The sequence below is a fragment of the Moschus berezovskii genome, chromosome 22, assembly GCF_049115385.1.
Source record: "Moschus berezovskii isolate FMDL1 chromosome 22, NW_MosBer_1.0, whole genome shotgun sequence".
In the NCBI taxonomy this organism is placed as follows: Eukaryota; Metazoa; Chordata; class Mammalia; order Artiodactyla; family Moschidae; genus Moschus; species Moschus berezovskii.
This window is the reverse complement of record NC_142481.1, coordinates 16,434,440-16,448,540: the sequence shown is the minus strand read 5'-3', so window position 1 is coordinate 16,448,540 and position 14,101 is coordinate 16,434,440. Positions and strand designations below refer to the sequence as shown.

Sequence of the window (14,101 nt, the reverse complement as noted above, 5' to 3'; positions counted from 1 at the left end):
GCAGTGAGTAATGCTTCCTGTTCACTCATCTATTTTTTAAAATTATACCCTCTAAAGCCCTTCACATGCACACTGGGGGCCTCATACAGCCAGTCATCTAGCAAGACAGTACCCTGACCTTTGTCCCACACAACTACCAGGAGCTGTTAGGAACAGCTGTTAGGCCCAAGCCCTTCATGGATATATGCTAGATTCCTGCAGAGGGGGCCCTCCATAGCTCCACATTCCACTAGTGTTCACAGTGGTGTCCTGACTCCCTTTAAATGTCTGTCATCTAATGGTCATAACTGGGGAGTGGGCAACCCAGCAAACTTCTCTGCCATCCAGTGGTCTTTCATGAAGTATGAACCCCTTAGGTACACTGCCTCAGTGCTCAGTTCAGTTCAGTTCAGTTGCTCAGTCGTGTCCGACTCTTTGCGACCCCATGAATCACAGCACGCCAGGACTCCCTGTCCATCACCAACTCCCGGAGTTCACTCAAACTCATGTCCATAGAGCCGGTGATGCCATCCAGCCATCTCATTCTCTGTCGTCCACATCTCCTCCCGCCCCCAATCCCTCCCAGCATCAGTCTTTTCCAGTAAGTCAACTCTTCGCATGAGGTGGCCAAAGTATGGGAGTTTCAGCTTTAGCATCAGTCCTTCCAATGAACACCCAGGACTGATCTCAGAGATCAAATTGCCAACATCTGCTGGATCATGGAGAAAGCCTCAGTGCTAGAGACCACTAAAAATCCCTTTTCATCTTAATAGTATAGCTCTATATACGGTAACCCACTCCAGTATTCTTGCCTGGAGAATCCCATGGACGGAGAAGCCTGGTAGGCTACAGTCCACGGGGTCGCATAGAGTCGGACACGACTGAGCGACGGAATGGAATGGAATGATATAGTTACTACCACTGCTTAGTAATTCTTTATATTAAGCTTCCCTGTTTAAATTACTGTGTAGTTTCCTGTCTTCTGGTTAAACACAGACTGCCTGGCCTTGCTTCTTTCCTCTTCTGCTGTGGACTCTGCCTGTCTGTATAGAGGGTACAGCATGCATTGCCTAGGCCACGCCATGGGAGTGGGGATAAGGAGTCTGTTTTTGCCACTGTCAAGGTTCACCAGGTCAGTCTCTTTATTTCTGGAATCCAGTCAGAAATACCACTGGACTCCCACACAGACTAGCCTCCAGTTTGCATTTATCTATAATAAAGGTAATATTTAGCCTCCATGTGTCTAAACTCCTTGTCCTAAATTTCAGTTGAATAACAATTCATGGGAGGAAATGGGGTGATATAGACTTGGCCTCTTCAGAAGCCCCACCACACAATGTCACATGCACACTGATATATAAATATTTCAGACTATCCTATGCTTTTATGATCTTGTCTTATAGCAATTTCCATAAATAAATAGCTTTTGGAAGGAGAAAAATCCAAACTTGCCACAACACGATTTATAAGAATAAATAAGAAAACAATGCTCAGTCTCCAGACTAAGGGGACTTAATACCTCAACCCAAGACAGCTGGAACTTGGAAGAAGTTTCTGTTAGGCAGTAATGAGGTGGGCAGAATTGGAAGTGTCATGAGAGAGGGCTGCAAATGATTAGTAAGCACTTCCTGCTGTAGTAAAGCCACCATCCCAGTGGTCATACCCACATTTTACTCACTCACTGAGCCCCCTTCGGAGAAGGCAATGGCACCCCACTCCAGTACTCTTGCCTGGAAAATCCCATGGACGGAGGAGCCTGGTAGGCTGCAGTCCATGGGGTCGCTAAGAGTTGGACACGACTGAGCGACTTCAGTTTTACTTTTCACTTTCATGCATTGGAGAAGGAAATGGCAACCCACTCCAGTGTTCTTGCCTGGAGAATCCCAGGGATGGCGGAGCCTGGTGGGCTGCCGTCTATGGGGTCGCACAGAGTCGGACACGACTGAAGTGACTTAGCAGCAGCAGCAGCAGAGCCCCCTTGGAGATTAAGAACTCAGTGATTAAGACAGATTAAGAAGCCAGTGGAGGACTTCCCTGGTGGTACAGTGGAAAAGAATCTGCTGCCAATACAGGGGACATGGGTTCGATCCCGGGTCCTGGAAGGTTACACATGCCTCAGAGCAACTAAGCCCCCGTGCACCACAACTAGCCAGCCTGTGTGCCTAGAGCCTTGCTTCACAAGAGAATACACCACAATGAGAAAGCTATGCACCACAATGAAGAGTAGCCCCTGCTCACTGCAAGTAGAGAGTAAAGCCGCACAGAGCAATGAAGATCCAAAATAATTTTATTTTATATACCAAAAATAATTAATTTTTTAAAAAAGAAGCTAGTGGAGGTTTGGGTTCAAGATATTAACACAAGAGGCTCTTCAATATACCACCTCCCACAGACACTCCAAATCTACAGCTACCTGTGGAATAAATACTTCTGAAAGAAATCCAGAAATTAGCTGAGAGACTTTTCTGAAAGAAATATAGAAAGTAGCTGAGTGACCCCTACTTATCAGGAAAAAGAAAAAATCCACAGTGAAACAGGTAGTAAAGTCTGAGACAAACTTGCCATAAACCCCAACCCTGGCACTGCGACTCATCAATCAGGAGAGAACCCGACTCCCAGCTTTTCCCCGAGGAGTAAAGGATTTGGACCATGTATTTGGCACCTAACTTTTAAGAATCCTAGCTGGGAGACAGGCCCCCAAAATATCTATCTCTGAAAGACAATGTCCACGAGATCCACAAGGTTATAGTGAGCTAAGAAACTTCTTAACTGTCTCGTGAAGAATCACTGTGGCTGTTCTCCCAGGGCTTGGCAGCAGACTAATTTTGTCTTTTAACCTTCATGCTAGATTTATAAGTGATCAACCCACCACCATTATAACACCATTCTGAATTTAACTAAATATTTACCTTTACCAGTGAGATTTATACTTTCATATGTTTTCCTGTTACTAATTAGCACCCTTTCTATCATCTTAAAGAAGTCAGTCAGACAGCAGATTTTAAAGGATACAAATACACCTCTTTTGGGGGAAGACTAGGAAAGATGGGTGTTTCTGTCTGCTCCCTCTGTACTAATAACCCCTGAAGTAACAGCCAGTTAAGAACTGTTGTTTTTGCTACTGTGCCATTGAACCCATGAACACAAGCCCCACTGGCCACCAGAGTCAGGCTATAAGGACTGTGTCCTCTGGTCAGCAGCCCCCATCCCAGGCTGTCAGACTTTTGCACAAGCTCCTTTCATGAAGACTCCAGCAAACCGTGCAGAGGCAGAGGGAGAGCATAAAGATGGGGCCACCTGGTGACTAGTCTCTAGGGAGAGTTGCAGTTACCCTCTGGATATGTGTTAAATGTGAAGCATGCCCCTGAGGCCACAGCTTTTTTTTTTTCCTTAGGCCGCACTGTGCAACATGTGGGATCTTTTAGTTTTTCTTAAAATAACTTTATCCTATCTTTATATTTTAAAAGATGAAAAAGGTAGGGATATTACAATGATATTCTCTTACTCTTTTTCCCTTCATGTGGGATCTTAATTCCCTGACCAGGACCCGCACCCCATGCATTGGGACTGCAAAGTCTTAACCACTGGACTACTAGGGAAGTCCCAGGCCACAGCTTTTAAGATGAGCAAATAGGTGTCTTTCACAGAAAGACAGGAGTTTCAAATAAATAACTTCACAACTCCAGAAATTAGAAGAACAAATTAAGCCCTGGAAGAAGGAAATTATAATAAAGGCAGAGTAAATAGAGAACCCCCCTCAAAACAAAGGAGAGGGGGAAATCAACAAAATCAAGAGCTGGTTTTTCAAAAAAAAAAGCAAAATTGATAAAACTTGAGCTAGATAAAGAAAAATAGAGAAAAGATTCCTGGCAAATTCTATCAAACATTTAAAGAAATAATGCCGATATTTCTCAAACTCCTCCCAAAAATTGAGAATACTTTGAGCAAATTCCAGGAGATGGTGAAAGAGAGAGGAGGCTAGTGTGCTGCAGTCCATGAGGTCGCAGAGCCGAACAGGACTTAGCCACTGAACAACAGTTCACTGCACTGCTGTTTTCAATGGCCGATACGGCCCATCAAATTTTATTTCTTAGTCCAACACTTCACAAATCAGCTCTTTAAAAATGCATCTCTCCCAGAGGACATTAAAAGAACACAAGATTGAACGGCTATGACCCCAGGGTCTGGGCTGTAAGCGAGAAGAAACACCCTACTTAAAAAGAAGAAAGGAAAAAGTCCCTTTCAAACCGACTTTCTAAAGAAAGCGCTTTTATTTCTTACCCATAATCGATACTTCTGGTTTTACAAGAAAGTCAAGCTTTAAATCATTTATTAGCTCAGTAATGTAACCTTTGTTCCATCAAACCTTAACAAAAATACTTCAAGGAAAATTTACCCTTCTTGTTACCGTTATTGCAATTGAGGCTCAGAGATTATTTTCCAAGATACAATCATACATACGGTGATACTCAATGAAATTATCAGTTACATAGACACACAAAATCCTGAATCCAGTTCTCCCTCTCCCGACTATCACCACACACTGTCATACACCCCCGAGTTTTCATTACTTGCCTCCTGAAGAGCTGGCTTCACCGCCTCCCCTTCTCCTCACTCCCGAACCACACAGAAATCAGTTAAGTAGCACAGAATACGGAGAAGGCAATGGCAAGCCACTCCAGTACTCTTGCCTAGAAAACCCCATGGATGGAGCAGCCTGGTAGGCTGCAGTCCGTGGGGTCGCTAAGGATCGGACACGACTGAGCTACTTCACTTTCACACATTGGAGAAGGAAATGGCAACCCACTCCAGTGTTCTTGCCTGGAGAATCCCAGGGACGGGGGAGCCTGGTGGGCTTCCGTCTATGGGGTCACACAGAGTCGGACACGACTGAAGTGACTTAGCAGCAGCACAGAATAACATCAGCCCTCTTCCCAGCAGCAGAAATACCTCCCCATTTCACGTTTAGGATTCCTCCGCCTTCAGCCTCCCCAATCGCGTTGCAGATTCCCGGTACCCCTTCCCTTCGGCCTCCCAGACTAGTTTTGAGTCCACAAGTTCAGGTCCCACAATTCCTCTACACTGCTGCTAAGTCACTTCAGTCGTGTCCGACTCTGTGTGACCCCATAGATGGAAGCCCACCAGGCTCCCCTTTCCCTGGGATTCTCCAGGCAAGAACACTGAAGTGGGTTGCCATTTCCTTCTCCAATGGGTGAAAGGGAAGTCGCTCAGTCGTGTCCGACCCTTAGCGACCCCACGGACTGCAGCCTACCAGGCTCCTCTATCCATGGGATTTTCTAGGCAAGAGTACTGGAGTGGCTTGCCATTGCCTTCTCCGCCTCTACACTGAGGAACCCCTAAACCAAACTCACGGCCGAACAAAGGCCAAAACGGCGACCCAGGAAGCCTACGCACGCCTTGGGGTAGTGACACTCCCAGAAGTCTCCGCGGTGCGGCCAGGCTTAGGCTAAGACCAATTTCAAACGGTCCATCCACCGCTCGCTTTTCCTGCTCCCTAACTACATTTCCCAGAAGGCTCGGCTGTGCGATTTCTCCCCGCTTGCGGTCTAGTTCTTTTCTTCCAAAGCCTGTTCAACTCCCGGGAATAATAGGAAAGTCCATTTTTAAACGTTTCACAGTCGGCTTTCTTGGGAGTCACGGCCCGAGGCTGAGCCAGGCTCTGTGAGGCCTCCGGTGGGCGGTTTGATGAGGGGGATGCAACCCTATAGGCGAGGCGGCAGCTGATCTCTGATAGAAGTCAGGTTGACCGGTAGCCATCTTGTTAACCACAGGGATGTCTCTGACTACACTTCCCAGAGGACTCCTCGGCAAGAACGTGATTCTCGCGTGAGTTCAGCCTCAAAGTCACGCGCTGGCGGGACCCTCAGGTCCGCACCAGCTAGTGTTACCTTGTTGTAGAAGGTTCAGCGTCTTAGAAAGCTTGGGCGACCTGAGGTGGGGAACCAGAGAAGAGGGCGGAGCGGAGCTTAGGCCTTGTACCGCTCGCTGAAGAGGTGAGTTGAAAATTGTGTGATTGTGTTTGCGTTAGTGTATGTGATGAATGACCACGTGATGGTGTCTGGCTCTTCCGGTAGTGAGCGTGTGTGAGGTTCCAGTGATAACCGTTTGCTTAACTGTCTGAGAACCTGTGACTGTGCCGATGTGACGGGATGCGTCCTGGTGATGTGCGTTGTATGTGGGGGTGTGAGTAGCGTTTGACTCGGTTAATGTGATAGCGTTTGTCCCTCTAGAGGAGTGTGATTGTGCGACTGTGGGCTGCAGAGTATACGTGGGGGTATCTGTGGATACTGTGTGATTTTATCTGTGGTAAGTGTGATTGTGACTGTATGGCCATGTGCAGGTATGCAGTGCCCGTGACAGTGCCGGTGTGTGACCCTGGGTATGCGGCCCTGTGTTTGGGTTGTGGGTTATCTCTAGCTGTATGACACCCTGATGGTTTAAATTTGTGTGATTATGTTTGTGTGGCTGGAAAATTGTATGAAGTTTTTTCACTTATGTATATATATATCTCTTTAAGCTTTATACAGTAGTTTTCCCTGTTTTTAAACTTTATATGAATTCCCCATACTGTCTTTTATCTCTTACTTTATTTGTACAACTGTGTTTTTTAGAATTATCCATATTATATTTTAATAGTTGTTCATTTGTTTTCTTTGCTATATTCCATCAATTAAAGTAAACTACTATTATTCATCGCTTCTAGTAATGATGGACATCTGCGCTATTTCTAGTTTTTTTACTTTATAGACTGCTGCCATGAACATTCTTTTACATAGGTTACCATGCATGAGTGTACCTACCAATGGAGTTCTAGGAGTGCTAGGTCATGTATCTTCCACTTTCCCAACAGTGCCAAGATATTTCCCAGTAGTGCCAAGTAGGTGCCATGTTTATACTTTACATCAATGTTTCAGACATCTCATTGCTCCATGTCCCTACCAAAAGATGGTTCTGATAGTTTTTTAAAACCATTTTTATGATATATAGCATATATACAGTAAAGTGCACAAATCTTAAGTATATGGCCGTAAAATAGTTTCCTAGATCATCATAAAGAATTTTGCCAGCACCCCAGAAGATTCCCTCATGCCCTTCTCAGATATTCCTCTCCCAACATCAGTATTCAGAATTCTATAACCATTAATTAATTTGATCCATTCATGAATTTCACATATAAATGGAATTACATACCATGTATTTCTTTGTGTCTGGTTTCTTTTGTTCCACATTATGTCTATGAAACTCATCTATGTTGTTGAGTGTAATTGTGCTTAGTTCTCATTACATTTGGGGGTATATTACAATTTATTGAATCCACTGTTCAGTTCAGTTACTCAGTCGTGTCTGACTCTTTGTGACCCCATGGACTGCAGGACGCCAGGCTTCCCTGTCTGTGACCAACTCCCAGAGCCTGCTCAAACTCTTGTCCATCGAGTCGGTGATGCCATCCAACCATCTCATCCCTTGTCATCCCCTTCTCCTCCTGCCTTCAGTCTTTCCCAGCATCAGGGTCTTTTCCAGTGAGTCAGTTTTTCACATCAGGTGGCCAAAGTATTGGAGCTTCAGCTTCAGCATCAGTCCTTCCAATGAATATTCAGGACTGATTTCCTTTAGAATTGACTGGTTTGATCTCGTTGCAGTCCAAGGGATTCTCAAGAGTCTTTTCTTCAACACCACAGTTCAAAAACATCAATTCTTCGGCACTCAGCTTTCTTTATGGTCCAACTCTCATATCCATACATGACTACTGGAAACATCATAGCTTTGGTTAGACGGACCTTTGTCAGCAAAGTAATGTATCTGCTTTTTAAAATGCTGTCTAGGTTTGTTATAGCTTTTCTTCCAAGGAGCAAAAGTCTTTTAATTTCATGGCTGCAGTCACCATCTGCAGTGATTTGGAGCTGAAGAAAAGAAAGTCTGTCACTGTTTCTGTTGTTTCCCCATCTATTTGCCATGAATTGATGGGACCAGATGCCATGATCTTAGTATTTTGAATGTTGAGTTTTAAGCCAGCTTTTTCACTCTCTTCTTTCACTTTGATCAAGAGGCTCTTTAGTTCCTCTTCACTTTCTGCCATAAGAGTGATGTCATCTGTATATATAAGGTTATTGATATTTCTTCTGGCAGTCTTGATTCTAGCTTGTGCTTCATCCAGCCTGGCATTTTGCATGATGTACTCTACATATAAGTTAAATAAGCAGGGTGACAATATACAGCCTTGATGAACCCCTTTCCCAATTTGGAACCAGTCCGTTGTTCCATGTCTGGTTCTAACTGTTCCTTCTTGACTTGCATACAGATTTCTCAGGAGGCAGGTAAGGTGGTCTGGTATTCCCATCTCATGAAGAATTTTCCACAGTTTGTTGTTATCCACACAGTCAACGACTTTGGTATAGTCAATAAAGCAGAGATAGATGTTTTTCTGGAACTCTCTTGCTTTTTTTTGTGATCCAGTGGGTGTTGGCAATTTGATCTCTGGTTCCTCTGCCTTTTCGAAATCCAGCTTGAGCATCTGGAAGTTCTCAATTTACGTACTGTTGAATCCTCGCTTGGAGAATTTTGAGCATTAATATGCTAGCATATGAGATGAGTGAAATTATGCAGTAGTTTGAACTTTATTTGGCATTGCCTTTCTTTGGGGTTGGAATGAAAACTGACCTTTTCCAGTCCTGGGGCCACTGCTGAGTTTTCCCAATTTGCTGGCATATTGAGTTCACAGAATCATCTTTTAGGATTTGCAACAGCTCAGCTGGAATTCCATCACCTCCACTAGCTTTGTTCGTAGTGATGGTTCCTAAGGCCCATTTGACGTCACACTCTAGGATGTCTGGCTCTAGGTGAGTGAACACACCATCGTGGTTATCTGGGTTGTTAAGATCTTTTTTTATATGGTTCTTCTGTGTATTCTTGTTACCTCTTCTTAATATCTTCTACTTCTGTTAGGTCCATACCTTTTCTGTCCTTTAGTACCATCTTTGCATGAAATGTCCCCTTGGTATCTCTGATTTTCTTGAAGAGATCTCTAATCTTTCCCATTCTATTGTTTTTCTCTATTTCTTTGCATTGATCACTGAGGAAGCAGATAAGTTCCTGCTGTTCTTTAGAACTCTGCATTCAGATGGGTATATTTTTTCTTTTCTCCTTTGCTTTTTGCTTCTCTTCTTTTCTCAGCTATTTGTAAGGCCTCCTCCAACAGCCATTTTGCCTTTTTGCATTTCTTTTTTTGGGGGGATGGTTGATCACTGCCTCCTGTATGATGTCATGAACCTCCGTCCATAGTTCTTCAAGCACTCTGTCAAATCTAATCCTTTGAATCTATTTGTCACTTCCACTGTATTATTGTAAGGGATTTGATTTAGGTCATACCTGAATGGTCTAGTGGTTTTCCCTAATTTCTTCAATTTAAGTCTGAATTTTGCAATAAGGAGTTCATGATCTGAGCCACAGTCAGCTCCTGGTCTTGTTTTTGCTAACTGTATAGAACTTCTCCATCTTTGGCTGCAAAGAAAATAATCAGTCTGATTTCGGTATTGACCATCTGGTGATATCCATGTGTAGAGTCGTCTTACGTGTTGTTGGAAGAGGGTGTTTCCTATGACCAGGGCATTCTCTTGGCAAAACTCTTAGCCTTTGCCCTGCTTCATTTTGCACTTCAAGGCCAAATTTGCCTGTACTCCCGGTATTTCTTGACTTCCTATTTTTGTCCCTGATTACACTGTTCAGGGACATTTAATAGTTTCCAGTATGTGACTATTACAAATTGTGTTACTGCTATGACCATTCTTCTGTGGTTTTGATGAACATAAATGCTGTTCTCAGGGCTTCCCTGTTGGCCCAGTGGTAAAGAATTTGCCTGCAATGCAGGAGATCAGTTTCAACCCCTGGGTGGAAAGATCCCCTGGAGAAGGAAATGGCAACCTACTTCAATATTCTTGTCTTGGGAAATCCCATGGACAGAGGAGCCTAGAGGGCTACAGTCCATGGAGTCACAAAGAGTCAGACATGACTGAATAACTAAAGAACAACCAGGAGGATCCCACATGCCAGAGGGCTACGAAGCCACAAGTATAGAGCCTGTGCTCTAGACCGTGGCACACAACTACTGACCCTATGTACTGCAAATACTGAAGCCCAAGCACCCTAGAGCTGTGCTCAGCAGCAAGGAAAGCCATTGCTATAAGACTGTGCGCTGCAACTAGACTGTAGCTCCCACTTGCTGCAAATAGAGAAAAGCCTGCGTAGAAGCAAAGATCCAGCACAAACCAAGCTAACTAGATAATCATTAAAATAAATAAATGCACTCTTGGGCTCAGATCTAGGTTGCGTTAACATGGTGAAACGCACCAAGAAGGTCGGAATCGTGGGCAAATACGGGACCCGTTATGGTGCCTCCCTCAGGAAAATGGTGAAGAAAATTGAAATCAGCCAGCACGCCAAGTATACGTGCTCCTTCTGTGGCAAAACCAAGATGAAGAGAAGAGCTGTGGGCATTTGGCACTGTGGTTCCTGCATGAAAACAGTAGCTGGTGGTGCCGGGACCTACAACACCACTTCTGCTGTCACAGTAAAGTCTGCCATCAGAAGACTGAAGGAATTGAAGGACCAGTAGAAGCACCACCATTTGGTAATGTTTCTGCTGTTGCTGCTGCTAAGTCACTTCAGTCGTGTCCGACTCTGTGTGACCCCATAGACGGAAGCCCACCTGGCTCCCCCGTCCCTGGGATTCTCCGGGCAAGAACACTGGAGTGGGTTGCCATTTCCTTCTCCAAAGTGTGAAAGTGAAAAGTGAAAGTGAAGTTGCTCAGTCGTGTCCGACCCATAGCAACCCCATGGACTGCAGCCTACCAGGCTCCTCCATCCATGGGATTTTCTAGGCAAGAGTACTGGAGTGACTTGCCATTGCCTTCTCCGTAGATAATGTTGCTAGCCTATACTAAATGGGTTAATTTACGTAGCAAAATTTTAAAAATAAATAAATAAATGCTCTTCTCTTGAGTAAATATTTAGGAGTGGAATTAGGAGCTAAATTATTGAGCGACCCCCATGGACTGTAGCCCTCCAGCCTCCTCTGTGCATGGAATATCTTCAGGCAAGAATAATGGTGTGGGTAGCCATTCCCTTCTCCAAGGGAATCTCCCTGACCCAAGTCTCCCACATTGCAGGCAGATTATTTACCCTCTGAGCCATCAGGGAAATCCTAGATTATTAGGCAGGCATATGTTTAATTGATACTACCAGTATCTTATATTGTACCAATTTACACTCCATCCAGTAATGTATGAGAGTTTCAGTTGCTCTACGTCATGTCTGTTATTTGAAATTATCGATCTTTTATTTTAACTATTTTGGTGGATATATAGCAGCGTTTCATCACAGTTTTTCATTTGCATTTCCCTGATGTGTTACGCTGTTTAGCACCTTTTCCTATTTTTATTAGCCATTCAGATATCCAGTTTTTAAAAGTGTCCTCTTGTCCTTTTAATTTTTTTCACTTTTAAGAAACTTTTTATTTTTATATTGTAAGCATAAGGCAAAGGATTCCAGTACACTCTTCACTCAAGTGTTCACAGTACAATTAGGAGAACCAGGAGATTTACCCTGGTACACGACTTTTGCTAATTTACAGACTTTATTTAAATTTTGCTAATTGTATTATCAGTGCCCTGCTCTGTTAAAGAATCCTATCTAAATGCCCAGATTGATTTAGTTGTCTCGTTTTATTAGTATTCCTCCCGTCTGACAAAGTTCTTTAGTCCTTTTTATCTTTTATGACCGTGACACTTTTGAAGAACACTGGCTATTTTGTTGAATGTCTTTTTTTTTAATTATTTATTTTAATTGGAGGCTAATTACTTTACAATATTGTAGTGTTTTTTGTCAAACATCAACATGAATCAGCCACAGGCGCACATGTGTTCCCCATCCAGAACCCCCCTCCCACCTCCCTTCCCATCCCATCCCATCCCTCTGGGTCATCCCAGTGCACCAGCCCTGAGCACCCTGTATCATGCATCGAACCTGGACTGGCGATCTGCTTCACATATGATAATATACATGTCTCAACGCTACCCTCTCAAATCATCCCACCCTCACCTTCTCCCACAGAGTCCAAAAGACTGTTCTTTACATCTGTGTCTTTTTTGCTGTCTCGCATACAGGGTCATCATTACCATCTTTCTAAATTCCATATATATGCGTTAGTATACTGTATTGGTGTTTTTCTTTCTGACTTACTTCACTTTGTATAATAGGCTCCAGTTTCATCCACCTCATTAGAACTGATTCAAATTCATTCTTTTTAATGGCTGAGTAATATTCCATTGTGTATATGTACCACAACTTTCTTATCCATTTGTCTGCCGATGGATATTTAGGTTGCTTCCATGTCCTGGCTGTTGTAAACAGTGCTGCAATGACTTTGGGGTACACGTGTCTCGAATTTCAATTCTGGTTTCCTCGGTGTGTATGCCCAGCAGTGGGATTGAGGGTCACATGGCAGTTCTATTTCCAGGTTTTTAAGGACTCTCCACACTGTTCTCCATAGTGGATGTACTAGTTTGCATTCCCACCCTCAGTGTAAGAGGGTTCCTTTTTCTCCACACCCTCTCCAGAATTTATTATTTGTAGACTTTTGGATGGTAGCCATTCTGACTGGCGTGAGATGGTACCTCATTGTGGTTTTGATTTGCATTTTTCTGATGATGAGTGATGTTGAGCATCTTTTCATGTATTTGTTAGCCATCTGTGTGTTTCTTTGCAGAAGTGTCTGTTTAGTACTTTGGCCTATTTTTTGAATGTCTTTAAATTTGAATTTGTCCGCTGTTTCCTCTTGGCTAAATTTAGACTATGCCTTTTTGGCAAAAAGATCACAGAAATAATTTCTTCTCAATGTGTCATATCAAGCTATATGATAGCTCATTACTAGTAGTGTTAGGTTACTTGGTTAGAGTGATCTCTCCCTTGTAAAATTACTGTTTTCCCCCTTTTAATTAGTAAGTAACAGATAGTTTTTTAAAAAAATATTTGATTGTGCCAGGTCTTAGTTATGGCATGTGGGATCTAGTTCTCTGACCAGGGATTGGACCTGGGCCCCCTGCATTGGGCAGATAGTCTAAGCCACTAGACCATCAGAGAAGTCCCTCAAATGGTTTTTCTTTTTGATCCAGGGAACAGGAAGATCCCCTGGAGAAGGGAATGGCAACTCACTCCAGTATTCTTGCCTGGAGAATTCCATGGAGAGGAGCCTGGCGGGCTGCAGTCCATGAAATCACAGAGACAGACATGACTTAGGACTAAACAAAAATAACAAATTATCTTTTTAATGTCAATGGCATCTGTAAACATATTCCCTTTTCATTATGGATTTTGTTCATTTGTATTATCCCTCTCTTATTCATCGTGCTGTTGGTAATAGGTCTTTTGTTCCTCTGAGTACTGAGAAGAATTATTTTCCTTTCTCTTTGGTTTTCAACAGTTGACTCTAACAGTTTGTTTAGTTGTGGTTTTGCTTTTGTGTGTTTGTTTTGTTTATCTTCTTGTATATTATTCTTCTGTTTGTTGAGCTTCTTAAAACTCTTTTTAGGATTTTTAATTTATTCAAATTAATATTTGAATATTCCTGTCCAGTCTCTTTTCTCCTCTGAGACTCCACTTACATGTGTGGTGATCTTTTAACTGTCTTATATATCTTTTACACTCATTTCTGTTATTTTTTTTTTCTCTCTTATATTTCATGTGGATATTTTTTGTTGGCTTGTCTGAGTTCAGTAATCCTGGTTTCTCAAAACCATGCAGTAACTTATTTATTTCTTAATTGGTTGAAATAGATAGTCTATTTGAATCTTTTATATGGATTTCAGTTGTGTTTAGTTTCTTCATCCTATCCATCCATTTGCCTGTCTTTTCCTTCGTTGTCTTCAACATTTTAGTTGTAGCTATTAATATTTTAAATGGTTTGCCTACTGCAGTATCTAAATTGTCTTTGGTTGTGCTTGTTTTCTGCTTTTATCTCCTTGCATGTCTGGTAATCTTTAATTGTATGAGAGATATTGTGTCTAAAACAATCATGGGGGCCAAAGCCAGTCACTATTTCTGCTTTCTT

At 42.9% G+C, this 14,101-nt stretch overlaps 1 protein-coding gene and 1 pseudogene across 2 annotated transcripts in view; both read left to right on the top strand.

Annotated features, from left to right (window-relative positions):
- The first annotated feature begins 5,810 nt into the window (after positions 1 to 5,810).
- LOC129546102 (uncharacterized) overlaps positions 5,811 to 14,101 on the top strand; it is a 57,107-nt gene continuing 48,816 nt past the window's right edge. Inside the window, exon 1 of the mRNA XM_088829973.1 lies at positions 5,811 to 5,993. The gene's annotated coding sequence lies outside the window, so the exon portion shown is untranslated. The remainder of the gene's footprint in view (positions 5,994 to 14,101) is intronic.
- On the top strand, positions 10,297 to 10,939 carry LOC148774361 (large ribosomal subunit protein eL43 pseudogene; annotated as a pseudogene). The gene is made up of 2 exons (XR_016035971.1): positions 10,297 to 10,624; positions 10,915 to 10,939. The product of XR_016035971.1 is annotated as a large ribosomal subunit protein eL43 pseudogene (transcript).